General features: G+C 41.9%; 1 long non-coding RNA gene across 1 annotated transcript; it reads right to left on the bottom strand.

Annotated features, from left to right (window-relative positions):
* Positions 1 to 1,919: 1,919 nt before the first annotated feature.
* LOC115653673 lies at positions 1,920 to 11,926 on the bottom strand. The gene is made up of 4 exons (XR_004000978.1): positions 11,734 to 11,926; positions 10,729 to 10,828; positions 10,315 to 10,362; positions 1,920 to 2,293 (listed from the first exon to the last, which is right to left on the bottom strand). It is a non-coding gene; the product is annotated as an uncharacterized LOC115653673 (long non-coding RNA).
* Positions 11,927 to 14,166: the final 2,240 nt, after the last annotated feature.

Below are 14,166 nucleotides of genomic sequence, written 5' to 3'. Positions count from 1 at the left end.
AACTCAAAAAGATTTCCCTTCTAACATTCAGATACACAGTGTCTGTATGTTCTGATTCCCATAGTGCATTAAGTCACATGGGTCATGTCATAATGATGCTTAGGCTAATGAAAACACCTGTTCACTGTGACATAAAATAATGCCATAGAGCATTTAGTTTTGCTACATAATACAGATGAATTATGACATGATTTTAATTAAAATGCAGCCTCACGTACTTAATGTAGCAGGTCAAAATGTGTGTTTCACCTATGCTCTAGGTATAGCTTTCTATCTTCTTCTGAGGGCAATTCACAGTATTGGTTTCAATCTATACAGCCGTATATAATTTGGAACAAGGCTATTTGGGAGATCACCATTCTCTTTGTGCTCCATCACAGCACCTGAGATCAGGAGAGTTATTTTACTGACAATCCCTGGACTTTCATGACTGGGGACTAGAAGGGGGTCTTTCTTAATTGAGGGATACTAACTGGTGACCATTTTCCTGTTGTAGTATGACTAGGGTGACCAGATAGCAACTGTGAAAAATGGGATGGAGTGGGGGGTAATAGGCACCTATATAAGAAAAAGGCCCCAAAACCGGAACTGTCTCTTTAAAAACAGGACCTCTGGTCACCCTAAGTTTGACTAGCCCCTAATTTCTCTGTTGTTCAGTTTTTCCATCTGGAAAATAGGCATAAAATACTTTCTTAAATGATTTCAGACTCTCCCTCCAGTGGAAATTGTTGTAAAAGTGGTCTAGTGATGGAAGAAAAAATTATAATGAATTTACAGTAAAAATGCCAAAAGCCATCAGGCAAAGGGGAAGGGACACATCATTTTAATTAAAATAACTTGTTTTGTTTTTTTCAATAAAAACTCTTTCAACTAATTTAATACCATTTCATTAAGCGTTTAAAATAGCTACAGTGCTAACAGACTGCCTGCTGCCAGATGCGCCCCACAGCTGCACTAGTGAAGAAAGGAGGACAGCACAATTATTTATGGGTTTCTGTTCTCTTAGCCTTCCAAACAACCCTAGTTTTATCTGGCCCATCTCAAGGATCTCTATAAAACTGGTTCATCTGTTGCCATCACATCCACCTAACTACTGCACACAAAAATTCCTGAGACGTGGGTTGAAATCTGAGACGCCCTTACAGTGACCGATCAGGGTTTAGGCCCTGATCTTGTAAGCTCTTCCAGGTGGGCAGGCCACAGCAGCTGTAGATCCACCAATTGCTGCCCCGGTTTCAAACTCTAGCTGATTTCTTAACTCCATAGAGAACAGGATCAGAACCTCAGCCATATGTTCCCAATGACATTAATGAGGAAACTTCATCTATCATTGATGAGAGTAGGATTAGGACACAAGTTTGGTCTTTCTCCCTTTGACTCACTTTCTTCATCTCTCCATCACCTGCCCTCATAAATTTACTCCCAAAGCAAGGAAGATCTGGATAGGTAATTAAAAGGTGTTTCTCAAAGCAACTTAGTATGCTCTACAATATATTAGACCAGCTGATCAGTAGACTTAACTGCTAACTGACAGACTGAACCTATAAAATAGATCTCTTCTCTCCTAAGAACTTGTTCCAAGACTGCAGGACCCAGAGTAGAAAAGAACATCTGCAACAGTTAGTGGAAACCCTAAGAATTCTTGTGAATAAACAGATTGGAAACTAAGTTGGAAATTTTAAAAAATGAAATCCAGTTGAGCTACCCAGTTTCCCTGGGAGAATTCAAGTCCAGCCAACTCAAGTATAAATACATGTGGTAGTGATCAATGTATGCTGTTTCCAGTTTACCATCAAAAACAATCATAGCTAAATTACTGTCAATGAAATTCAGCTTTTAATGAAGAAATGTTACAATTTTCAACGTGAGTTTGACTACATCTTCTTTACAATTAAAACATTAGAAAGAGGGAACAAACCGTTTTTTTTAAAGAACTTTGTATACATATTTTGTCTACCTTTACCAAATGTAACCAGAATCCTAGATAAACATTAATAAATTAAAGATGCCATTAATAGTTGTTGATGAACAATAAAGACATCCTTTAAGTTTTGTGTGAGTCAAGTATTGCACCAGTTTGCCTTTATACAGGTTAGTAGAGGAAACCAATAGCTAATCAGACTCAATTAAAAAAATATTTTCAAAGCTGAGGTCTCTTATTCTATTGATTTTCACTTCTATTCGCTCTGTTTTCTTGAATGTGCCTTCTTCATTTTAGTGGTATAATTGCTCTCTCAGCTTAAGTTAGCATAACCCTCTGGAGACTGTCTTCAGTTTTCTCTGATGGTTCCTACTGAATGACAAAACAAACATATTGGGTTATACGGCTTGTAAGTTAACAGTTACAAGTTTGCAGCTTCGTGGGAAATACTTCACTCATATAAAAAGGCCAATATTATTTGGCTTGATTTAGCATAGCTTTGGTAGCTTTGGTACATACTATAAATCAATTACAGCTGACTTACCCCTGCACATACTCCATGGGGGAGGAACACATGCATGTTATCAATTCATTATTTGTGCTGCAGTTACTTACCACTCATGTGCTGTACAGCGACATCACTGTCTACCCTTGATCTGGCAGTATAACGTTAATGCCAATAGATATCAAGCTGTTGGGAAGAATGCAAGTGCTAGACTGTGGTTGGATTACATTTGATTGCCTAAACAGAACAGCTTTGAAAGCATGGGAAAATTTGCCTACTGAGTAAGCTAGATTTAAAAAAAAATACTAATAACAAAATAAAAACAAAAAAAAATTAAGCCTTCCAAGCTCCCAAACTCAAGAGAGAGGGGGAAAAAGCTAGTGAAGAACTTTAATTAAAGTAAATGGAGAAATCTCCCCCCCATCTTTCCAAAAGGGACTTAAATATGCTGTTTTAGCTCTCAGCAAATAGTGGTGGGGTTTTTTCAGAATAATAAAAAAACAAAAATGAAATCTTCAGAAGTGTTTTCAATCCATACTTCCTTTCCTTCCCTACTAAGCTCAAGGGAGGGGAAAGCACTTTAAAGCAGAGACTGGCCCAAAACGTTTAGCAAGATCTGGTGTTTTTCATAGCTACACAGATGCACCAGGTGTTTATACAGTTTAATCGATCTTTGAAGAAATGTAATGATTGTGTGTCTGAGTACCCCTTGCTCCTTGCTGGCTGGAATCAGATCTATTCAAGTGACTGTGCTAATGCTGCGCTCTATTGGTTGGTGAGAAAAGAGGATACAAGTCTAAATATTGGAGCTCCAGAGGATCTCTCTTTGCTAGCTCAGGTGACGGAGGCCTGCTTTCTTTTGCAGCAGAAAGTTGTGAGGTTTCTTTTTCATTCTACATTTTGTAGGAATTTCTGCTAGTGGTGATGTCAATGTGTAACCATTTGTGGCTATGGATTATTCAAGTACCAACATCTTAAATATTGCTACTCCTAAAGTAGCACAGCATAGGAAACTTCTGACAGATGTTACCATGGTAGCTACTTTTGGTTTCAATTATGTAAAGTATTAGGGACTTACTTGTAGGCACCAAGGCATATGAGCTACATTATGCTGCATTCATCTCTACTCTGAAGAGTCCTTTTGGGGCACAACACAAACTCCTGCTCTTCCTTTCTACATCACTCTGTCCCTCTGAAGCAGTGGTGGGCAACCTGCGGCCCGCGGATCACATGCAGCCCATCAGGGTAATCTGCTGGTGGGCTGCGAGACAGTTTGTTTACATTGTTCATCCACAGGCACAGCCGCCCGCAACTCTCATTAGCCAGGAACGGCTAACTGCAGCCACTGGGAGCTGCGGGTGGCCATGCCTGCGGATGGTCAGTGTAAACAAACAGTCTCGCAGCCTACCAGTAGATTGCCCTTATGGACTGTGTATGGCCCGCAGGCTGCAGGTTGTCCCCCCACCGGCTCTGAAGACTTGGCTTCCACAGAGACAACAAAATATGAACCAAATTAAAATTCAATGTGCTCGTGAAGCATTGATCTTGTTCTCAACATTAGTTTATGTTTACAGTACCTTCAGCAGGCTGAAATATTCCATTGCAGTCTCATAAGATCTAGTTTAAATTTTCATTCTTAATCACTGTAAAAATCATTCTTCTCTCTCTCTGTCATTTTCTCAAAAGTCCCTCCTTAGTCTTCTGTTCCTTAAACTGTACATTTTACATTCCCTCAATCTTTCTTTAGATCCCATGACATCTAATCCACTTAGTAGATGAATATAATATATTGATTTTTTATATATATTTGGAGGTGTCAAGAACTGTGTACAGTATCCCAAGACCTCCCAGAGATGTACAAAAAGAAAAAGATTGGATTCTTTTAGCCATTAGTGTCAGTTGGGACTGCAGCTGTGCCCAAATGTCCTTGCATGCTGCTACCCAAGGACAGAAAGGGCTCAACCATCCCTCAGTTCCTTCATGAATACAGAATCCAAGATGATTAGGACACAGTAGTAGAAGAGAACAAGGGCTGGTCACGGAATCCATGTGGACAATAGATTTTTAAGAGCCTCAGTTACTTAGAATAAGTAACCATTGTTTCTTCTTCAAATGACTGTCCATATGGATTCAACTTTTGGTGACTAAAAAGTAGTTTTCTCACTTTTGGAGGTGGGATCTTGGATTCCTGCTTAAGTAATGACTGCAGACAGCCCTACCAAAATGGGCATTTGATCTGGAAACCTCTGCTAAAGAACAATGTCTTGGAAACGTGTGACCAGAGCTCCACACTGCTGCCCTTCACATTTCAAGTACAGGGACATTTTTCGAACTGGCAGCAGAGGCTGCCTGAGCACTAGTGGAATATGGCTAGGTGGATTAAACCTGGCTAGCTCAGCCCATGTTCTTATGCACATGAAGACCCATTTTGATAATCTATATGAGACTATTGCCTGATCTTAACTCTATCAGCAAAGGCCATAAACAGTCTAGGTGTGTCCCTGAATAATTTTGTCCTGTCCAAGTAATGAGACAGTACTCTCACTATATCAAGTGTGTGAAGTTTAGCGTCTCCACAGGTTGAGTGAGGTGTGGGCAAGAAAACTGGGAGATTAATAAATTGGTTCATACAGAACTCAAGCAACTTAGGCCAGGAACTTGGGGTGAGGCCTGAGGGAAATCCTGTCCTATGAAACACTGCATAAGGGGGACCTATCATGAGGGCCTGAATTTCCCCTATCCTTCAGGCTGATGTAATGGCTATTAAAAAGACAATTTACACTGATACATGATATAGAGAACAGGTTACTAAGTGCTCAAATGGGGGACCCATCAATCCTGTTAATGTATGAGGCCCCAAAAAGGGAGAGGACTCCCAAACTGGGGCATAAAAATGAGTTAGGCCCTTAAGGAACTTGCCACTGTAGGCTGGGAAAGTACAGTGTGGTCTTGGTTAGGAGGGTGATGTACACATACTGCTACTAGATGAACCTTTATGGAACTTATCAAAAGTCAAGATTGTTTCAGAGCCAGTAATAGTCCAATATGGCTGAAACAGGTGATGTCAAGGGAGATAGCTGATGCTGAGATGGCCAAAATAGAAAATGTTTCCACTCAGCTTTATAAGTCAGTCTAGCTGAGACTTTCCTGTTTAAGAGCAGAACGTTCTGAACTTTAGCTGAACAGCTTCTTTTGGTGGACATTATCCAGTCAGCAGCCAAGTTTTTAGATGTGAGGATGCTTGATTTGTGTGTAGGATCTGGCCATTGTTCTGTGAGACTGTGTCAGGCAGATCGAACAAAGTGATCAGGGGCTGAATTGAGAGGTTCACTGGATCCAAATACCTGAACTCCCTGGTTCATGCTGGGGCTGTCATAATCATCAATGTAGCATCTTGCCTCTGTTTATTCAGGGCCCTGAGTATCTTGGGGAACCGAGAGGATAGCATACCTCAGTCCTGGTGTCTAAGGCATGAGAAAGGCATCTGACAGGGAGCCTTCACAAAGCACTCTCTGCAGTAAAACACTGAGCATTTCTTGTTCTCAACTCTAAAGGCACCACCTCCTCCACTGCTCCAGGTTGTGCAAGTGGTCATGAGTCACCATCCTGATCTTGAGATGATGGATGAGATATCAAAGGTCCAGAAAGGGAAGCCTACGCCCTTTTTTCTATGCGATGAAAAAATAGTGGGAATAAAAGCTCACTGTCACTGAACTTTAAGGGCACTTCCTCTATTGCTCCAAATTGTAAAAGGGAGTTCACTTCTTGTTTCAACAATATCTCATGAGAAGGGTCTCTGAAAAAGCAATGGGGAACATGAGAAGGGACTGCAATAGGGTAGAATATCCTTTTTCGACATTTCCCAGAACCCATTAATCTGAGGTGATTCAAGTTCAGGCTTCCCAGAAGTAAAAGAGGTTGTTGCCAGAGAGTTTGTGGTAGAAAGAAAGGATGTCACAAGAAATTCTGTCAGGCTCATGACACTGTCATCAAACCTCCTGACTGGCGGAAGACAGAAATCATACAATAGCAGAAGATGTGGACAGTCACCATTGCTTCTCTTTTGACAGCTCCAAGATTATCTGAGGCTCATAATAGTACTGGCCAGCTGCCTGAAGGGATGTTGTGGTCTCATCTGCATACTTCTTGTGGCTGAGAAAGAGATCCAAAGAATGCAGAGTTGCCCTGGAGTCCTTTAACAAATGGAGGGCCTCATTTAAAAGTTAATTGCCTTCAAAGGAAAGGACCTCATTTGTAGTTAAGACCTCCCTGGAATCCCTGAGAACTGGAGCCAGGAAGATCTTCCCGTCACCACAGATGTGATTATAGTGCCCGCCACTATATCGGACGCATCCTGCTCAGCTTGTAGGGAAGTGAGAGCTATCAGTTATCTCTTGGTCACGTTTACTTCCACAGATCCACAGCTCCAGGGTAGCCTGTTAAGTGGATATCACCTGAGCCCAGGACCCCAGGGCTTCCGGGGTCCACAGCTCTGGGGCAGTCAACCAGAAGCAATATTTGAGCCAGGATTCCATTCTCTTTCAGACAGAATTTTGAAATTTGGAAGTGGGGGCATTCCAATCCAAACCAGAGCACAACCATATTTCAAAATATCAAAATCCTCCTTGAAAAGGACAGCTCTACAAATAAGAACCTCAGTAAGAAGACACCTTTGTGTCCTCTCATCCTTCTTGAAAATAAGGAAATCAAAAGATGCACAAATATTAGTAAGTAACTAGGCAATAGCTTTATTTTTTCCTCTAGCAGATCAATTATTGTAAAGTATATACATTTTTCTCAACACATAAGAGTATATTTATGATCTTTCAGATTATACAGAATGTTTTATAAATGTATTATAAGCCCCAATCCCACAAAAAGAGTTAAACACAGGCATAACTCAGTGGGACTCATCATGTGCATAGAGTTAAGCATATCTGTACCTTTAATATCCATAGTTCTGATTAATTACTAATATTTTTCTTTGTCTCTCCAAAAGTACTGAAAAAGCCCTCATTTTCAAATAACCTTTTCAAAACTCACGGTTTTATCAAAAATTTGTTCATTGACTTATTTTACATTCATATGTATTTTGGAGATGAAGTTTTTCTATTTTAAAGCATCTTTGCTTCAGTGCATTCTCCCAAGATGTTATTCTGTGGATGGACACCATGAGATAACTTCTTGAACTGCCATAATAGCTGAGTGCTTCAGAACTGTTGTTTCTCTTTTTCTGGCAGATAACAGTTTTTATAACATTGCACCACAAAAATCTGTGTTATCATTTATTTTTTTGTGTGCTGTGAAAGTATCCTGCCTAAACTGAACTTGTAATTCCAGAGAATTCCTTGGTTGCTAACCACAGCATGTGTTACATTTTATCTATTGATTGAGAACATTCATCCTGCAAATTACAAATCACAACTCCTCCTCCCTTTTTCTGAGTTAGCAGAAAAACATGTCAGCAAAACAACTTCAGTTAAATACAATGTGATATTTAAGTGAATTGGACAACAAGGTTTTTCTCTGGAAAATGGAAATATGGTCTTCTGGCTAAGGCAGTAGAATGGCAAAAGACCTGGGCTCTATTCCTGGCTCTCATACAGACTCCCTGTGTGACAATGGACAACTCATAAAATGACAGATTTTGTTCCTCCCCTATACTCTTCCCCTTGTCCAGGCCCCTACACACCACTGGTAGTCTGCCATGGAAGACCACTGGAGAACTCCTTTGGCACAGGGTAGGACCATTTATGGTGGTGTGGAGGGAATGCTGGGCTGTGTCTGAGGGCTAGGAATAGGAGAGCCAGTGGAGCGTGATCTAAGAGGTTTCTAGGCAGCAGTGTAGCCCATATACAGCTTGATGTATCTGTCAGATATTACAGCAGCCCTTATCTGCTCCATCTTAACATGGTGGCCATTTTGACCTCACAGAGCAGCAATCTGAAGGATGCAATGGTAGCTACCTTCACCTCCCCTATGCCTGAGCTGTACCATCTGTGCTGCCCTCACTGGAGGTACAGTACAGGATTAGACCCAGACTCTCTCTATGTCTGTGGCTAACACTTTAATGTACCCCAGAAAGGCAATGGGAGGGTAAATCTTTTTGAGATGCTCAGACAACAGGTTAGTGCCAGCCATGGAAACATCTCTAAATAAATAAAACAAATCTTTTCAAAGGTAACATTTTATAAAGGGGAAAAAAACGTATTATTTTATCTCTGAAAGGGGTATAAAGAGTTGTAGCAGGTCTAGTTCTCTAAGAACTAACTTCCATCCTCCACTGGGTCTTCACCTCCCTGCATTTAGCATCCCTCCCTTCTCATGCCCTCTGTTATACCACCACAAGCACCCTTGTGCTGATGAGAATGGTCAGTCAGTGCTCTCATGTGGCACACCATCTGGTTTTGCAACCCAATACCTCATCTGCTGCCCCTTTTTCAAAAGCCACTTCTAAATGAGATACTATGGCTAAGATTTCAAGTGCAGAATAAAGAACACCTCTTTGTGGGAACTCTGAGGTGAATCTACAGTTCAATTGTCCCCATTTGTCCCCCAAGACCATGATTATCTCCTTTAAACAACATTTAGGGACTGTTCCTGCACAGTGCAGGTATGGAGTGTTGAATGTAGACAAGTCAGATAGGGCCAGGTAGGAAGGGCAAAGGAATCCTATCCTGATGTGGTGGTGAATGAATAATAACTGTGAGGAGGCATATTAGAGATTGGAAGGTAATACTGTGGAGGGTAATTTAGAAATGAGAACAGGAGGAAGACGGAAACTGGGAAGATGCAGAAGACAAACCTGATGGAAGAGGTTAGGATGCAAAGAGGAAGCGGCAAAGACTAAAGTGAAGAAGGGATTCTCACGAAAGACTCTGGGGAAGAGTGAGAACACAAATGAGGGAAGAATGAAAAACTAAGGTAGAAAGAAAGGAAAAGAGAAAAGGAAATGAAAGAAATTAATTTAAAATGGTGTTTGGTAAAGTGAAATGTTAGTTGAAGGTGTGCCAACAAATGAAAGCACACAGAAATGTTTGCTTTTATGTACGGATTCACCATCCTATCTTTGAATATTCACAGAATTAGATGAAATCATCAGGTAAGTGAGTAAGCCTCCCCCCAACATACATTTTAAAGAACAATATGCATAATAGTAAATGTGTGGTATTTTGAGCAGCTCACAACACTTAACTAACTCCTCTCAGTTTAATCATTGGTTGTGTATAATATGTACACAGATGGCTCTGAGATGTGGGCAAGTCTTCAGCTTGAATCATAGAATCATAGATTATTAGGGTTGGAAGGGACCTCAGGAGATCATCTAGTCCAACCCTCTGCTTGAGTCAAACTGTGGGGGTAGAAAGGATGCCTGTGGCAGGGCAGGGGTATAAACCCCTTGAATGTCCTGCTAAAGAGGTGGCTTCCCCCCCGTTTCTCAGCAGGGCAGCCAGGTGCAGAAGCCCAGAGACTCTGCAAGGAGTTCAGCTGCAGACCCTAACAAGGGCAGTCTCAGGGGAATCAACTGAGACAAGTGGATCCTGCTGGGCTGGTGACTGGGAGGAGATATAAGCCCAGAGAAAGGCTCAGTGGAAGGCTAGCCAGGGGAGAAGACAGAGGGACTGCAGCGCACTCTCTACCGACTACAGGAAGTCTCAGGGGCTGAGACACCCAGGGATTGATGTTGGGGAAATTGGGGCTGCACTGAGCACTGTAAATAAAAAGACACAGGTGAAACAACTGAGAGAGGCGTTGAGACCCCTTCTTTGAGCAGCCTGAGCACAGGGATGAGAGGGAGAGAACCTGTGCAGACCCTGAGTCAATGCCCCATGTAGATCCATCCATTATTTCCCCCCCACCCTCTTTTCCAGTTCACTTGTTCACTGACCTTTATTCTTATGTCTACCCCTCTTTGCTCCTGAGTTTTCACCAGCACCTGCAACAAATACAAATGTTAATCTTAGCAATTCCAAGGAACCTGTTAACTCCATGCCCTTTGGGTAGTTTGACGATGATGGGGGCTGGTTTACACTGGTCTTTCATGGTATGGAGATTTGTAGCTGTGAGCCTAGGCTTTGCACATTAATTTATTCCTCCTAGATATGGGGGAAGAATTCTTAAAAAGAAGAAAAAAGACTTTTATTTAACTTGATATCATAAGGGAGCAGAAGAAACATTACAATTCCCTATTTCTCTAAAACACTGATCAGAAGAAAAAGTCATGACTTGTTGACTGATATGACTGAAGCTTTTCAAAACACAGCTGCCTAAGTCCACCTCTAACAATTAACCTTTTTTTTACCTGCCAGAGAACTTGCTAGCAATCATTCTTGGAGATGACACTTGTCATTTGAAACATCTTACTTTTTGTTACTCAGTCTCTCGAAAGATGCCAGTCTCATCTATAGCAGAAAAATGAAATAAGCCTAAGAAGATGTTACATTTTAGTTCCTATTTTCTCTTAAAAGTTTTTTCATGACTCTCAAAGAGACTTTTGTCAGATTCATGTCCTGAATGCCACCGCAACATTCAGAGACTTGGTTTCAGCCCTGAATGTTGTAACCTGTGTGACATCTGCTGTTCGCATCTGCTTATCACTTAACACAGCAGAAAAAAATATAATGCAGAATCTTGTGTGTTAACAAATGGATTCTTCCAAGGCACCCCATTGGGTTAATCCACCTGTTGTGGTTTGGCATAAATTAAAAGATTTATTCTAAAAGCTCAGTAGTGGCTTGGAATAGTTCCTCCCTGTCTGCGTCGGAGGGAGGCCACTACACCTCACTATGCCACCTAATGGTTGAAAGCCGATCAACAGGGGATTGGCACTGTAACTCAGTAAAGAGTCTGTAGCCAGCCCTCTGGCTTTTGTGGGCCGCAAACACAACCAGGCTCAGCCCACTGGGTGGGGCCAGTCAGGCTCAAGCCCTCTGGCTGGGACAGAGCAAAGGCAGTCTTTTGCCCGGCTCCCTGGCTGGATCCAACAGCAAACAGTCTATGGCCCAGCTCCCTGGCTAGGAATGAGCAAAGCAGTTGGTGGCCCAGCTCCCTGGTGGGAGCAGACAGCAAACAAATGCAGGCCGTCTGGCCTAAGGTAGGTAGGCTGCAATCCCAGGGGTGGGGTTGGCAGCAGGGGATAAGGGGACCCGAGCCCACCCTACTCCACCATGTCCCACCCCAGGACCCTAACAGTGGTGGGGAATCCTCAAACTGGGTCAGCAGGGATCCTGCTGAAACACGCTGACCATGATTTCAGCAAACACAACTGGACTAATGTCCAGTTTCCCTGGCTACTTCCTACCCCTACCTGGTCATAGGGCTTTGTTGCTAATGAGCCCTCAGACTCTTCAGGGTACTCTGCAGCCAACAGTTCCAGCAGCTCCTCAGGGTATTCACAGGGTAGCAGCTCCTCCAGATCTTCGCCAGGTGGCAACTCCTGTATATTCCTCCAGAGGCAGGGGTTGATACAGCTCGGTCCCTGTTTCAGGGGCCATAAGAATGGCCATACTGGGTCAGACCAAAGGTCCTTCTAGCCCAGTATCCTGTCTTCTGACAGTGGCCAATGCCAGGTGCTTCAGAGGATATGAACAGAACAGATAATCATCAAGTGATCCATCCCCTGTCACCCATTCCCAGCTTCTGGTTAACAGAAGATCTCTAGTCCCTGCTCTTGGTTGCTAAATCCTGTTGGCTCTTCCTCTGTACGATCTCCATATTTCATACTTCCTATCCCTACCACCAAATTTTGGTCCATCCCCTTGGTCATCCCTTCTCTGGTCACACCGATTCTTGCACTGTACCTCACAAGTCTATCTTCCCCATCAACTTCTTCTACCATGTCACCTCCTTCCCCACAATATGAACCTCTGCATTGGATTCCAGACTCTCCTCTTGTTATTATAATAGTGAGTTATGCTTCATTGCTGGGGTAACTATTTCAGTTTTAGCTCAAAGAAATGAGTTATATAGAACCTGATTCTCTTGCAAGTGTAAATGAGAGCAGAATCAGGCCTGCAGTTTTTAAAATCTTTGTGTTAGTAGGTACTGTAAGGCTGTAATGTACACCACTATGTGCGGCTTCTTTAAACAACCTTTTTATAAATGCAGGGGAGAAATGACTCCTTTGTCCAATATTTTCATCTGAATTTGTAAATACTGAAGCATAGGACTTCTAGTGGTCAGGAATTACTTGGCTGAATAGGTATATTTGCCCAGATTTTGTCCTTTTTAACTCTAGCTGTAAAAAGTATTTAGTGAAAGTAGTCAAAAAATTCATTCTAGGGTTAATTCTTGAGAAAGTAGCACAAATACATTAAAAGCAAGTGAGACAAACATATATCTACGTTTACATAACCCTACAATGCATCATAATGAAGTTTTTATTTCCATACCTCAGAGTCTACTTTAGCAAATATCTATTAAGAAAACAGGGCTATCCAAAGAACAAGTGTTCTGTGCAACAAATCTGCCAAATCATACATAGAGTAACAACATAATGTAGCTATCTTAAAAGATTACCTATTAAAGGAATAAAGTCCTCAACCACTGCACACCTCTTTCCCTGCTAAGGAAATTGCAGTAATAATTAGCTGAGTTGATAAGAGAAAGGAGTTTGTAGTGAGGTCCCTCTGATGCAGACAGGGAGGAACCATTCCCCGCCCCAGGTGGGCAAAGCCCAGGGCAGGCCTGCCCCTTGTGCTGGAAGCAGAGAGGCAGAACAGGAAATATAAGAGATGGAGTCTCCAGCTTAATTGAGGAAGAAGCTGGAAGACGTCAGACACTGCTGCCTTGCTGCTGGCTATATGCTATAGCTAAGGTCTCCATGGCAGTTGGAGGTAAATATCTACATATAAGTGGAATTCTCCCTGGCTGATCATTTCAAAGGATGGTTGACATCATTCTACCATGTTTGTGTGGGCTTTGTTGCACAGAACATTTTTTGATTATTGACAATTGTACTTACAATCTATATGCAACTGAGGTAGATATAAGATAAAAATACCAACTTTTTATCTTATTGCCCTCAACACTGCATTAACTGAGCCTCACTCTTCTCTGCAAAAGTCCGACATGTATATCATGAAGTAAGCAAGCCCACTTGCTCAGACACTGAGGGAGGCCAAGGCCTGGCCCTGCAATTGAATCCACATGGACAGATCTTTGTACTTGCATGAAGCCCAGTTGGCTCTGCATGGGCTGAAGGGTCCATCCACATGTATCCAGTCATAACAGCCAGGCCTTAGAGAGCTTTTCTAGTCAATAAAAACATGCTTTAGGATAAATAGAAAATAGAGCAGTTGTTTCCATCAATTGTCAAATTATTCAAATAATTTCCCTCCCATTGTTCATCCTGCAACATCACTGAGCAAACAATATTAATCAAATCATTCCCAAATGTTTCTCTGTAAATCTGCAAACAGTTAATTCATGAATGAGTCTTTCCATTATTTTAGTACTTAATGTGAGCTGAACTATTCCTTCTTTAGTTGGATCTTCAATACAGTCCTACCTGAAACCTATGCACTAGCCCAGGGTATAGTAGACATGGGTGGACTAGAACTTTCACCGCTCTTTCTCTATATTTATTATGTCACATTGTTTACATGCATATCTGAACATCAAGTGGAAGGGGTGTGTGGTGTAAGTAGGCTGGTTCAGTTCTCACTGCTTCTGCAAAACACAGCAGTTGTTTTGACTATCTCCACAGCCTATCAGTAGAGGAGAAAGAAAGCATTGATTC

The sequence above is a fragment of the Gopherus evgoodei genome, chromosome 1 (genome assembly GCF_007399415.2).
Source record: "Gopherus evgoodei ecotype Sinaloan lineage chromosome 1, rGopEvg1_v1.p, whole genome shotgun sequence".
In the NCBI taxonomy this organism is placed as follows: Eukaryota; Metazoa; Chordata; order Testudines; family Testudinidae; genus Gopherus; species Gopherus evgoodei.
The sequence above is the reverse complement of the archived record's forward strand: the minus strand, read 5'-3'. Positions and strand labels throughout refer to the sequence as shown.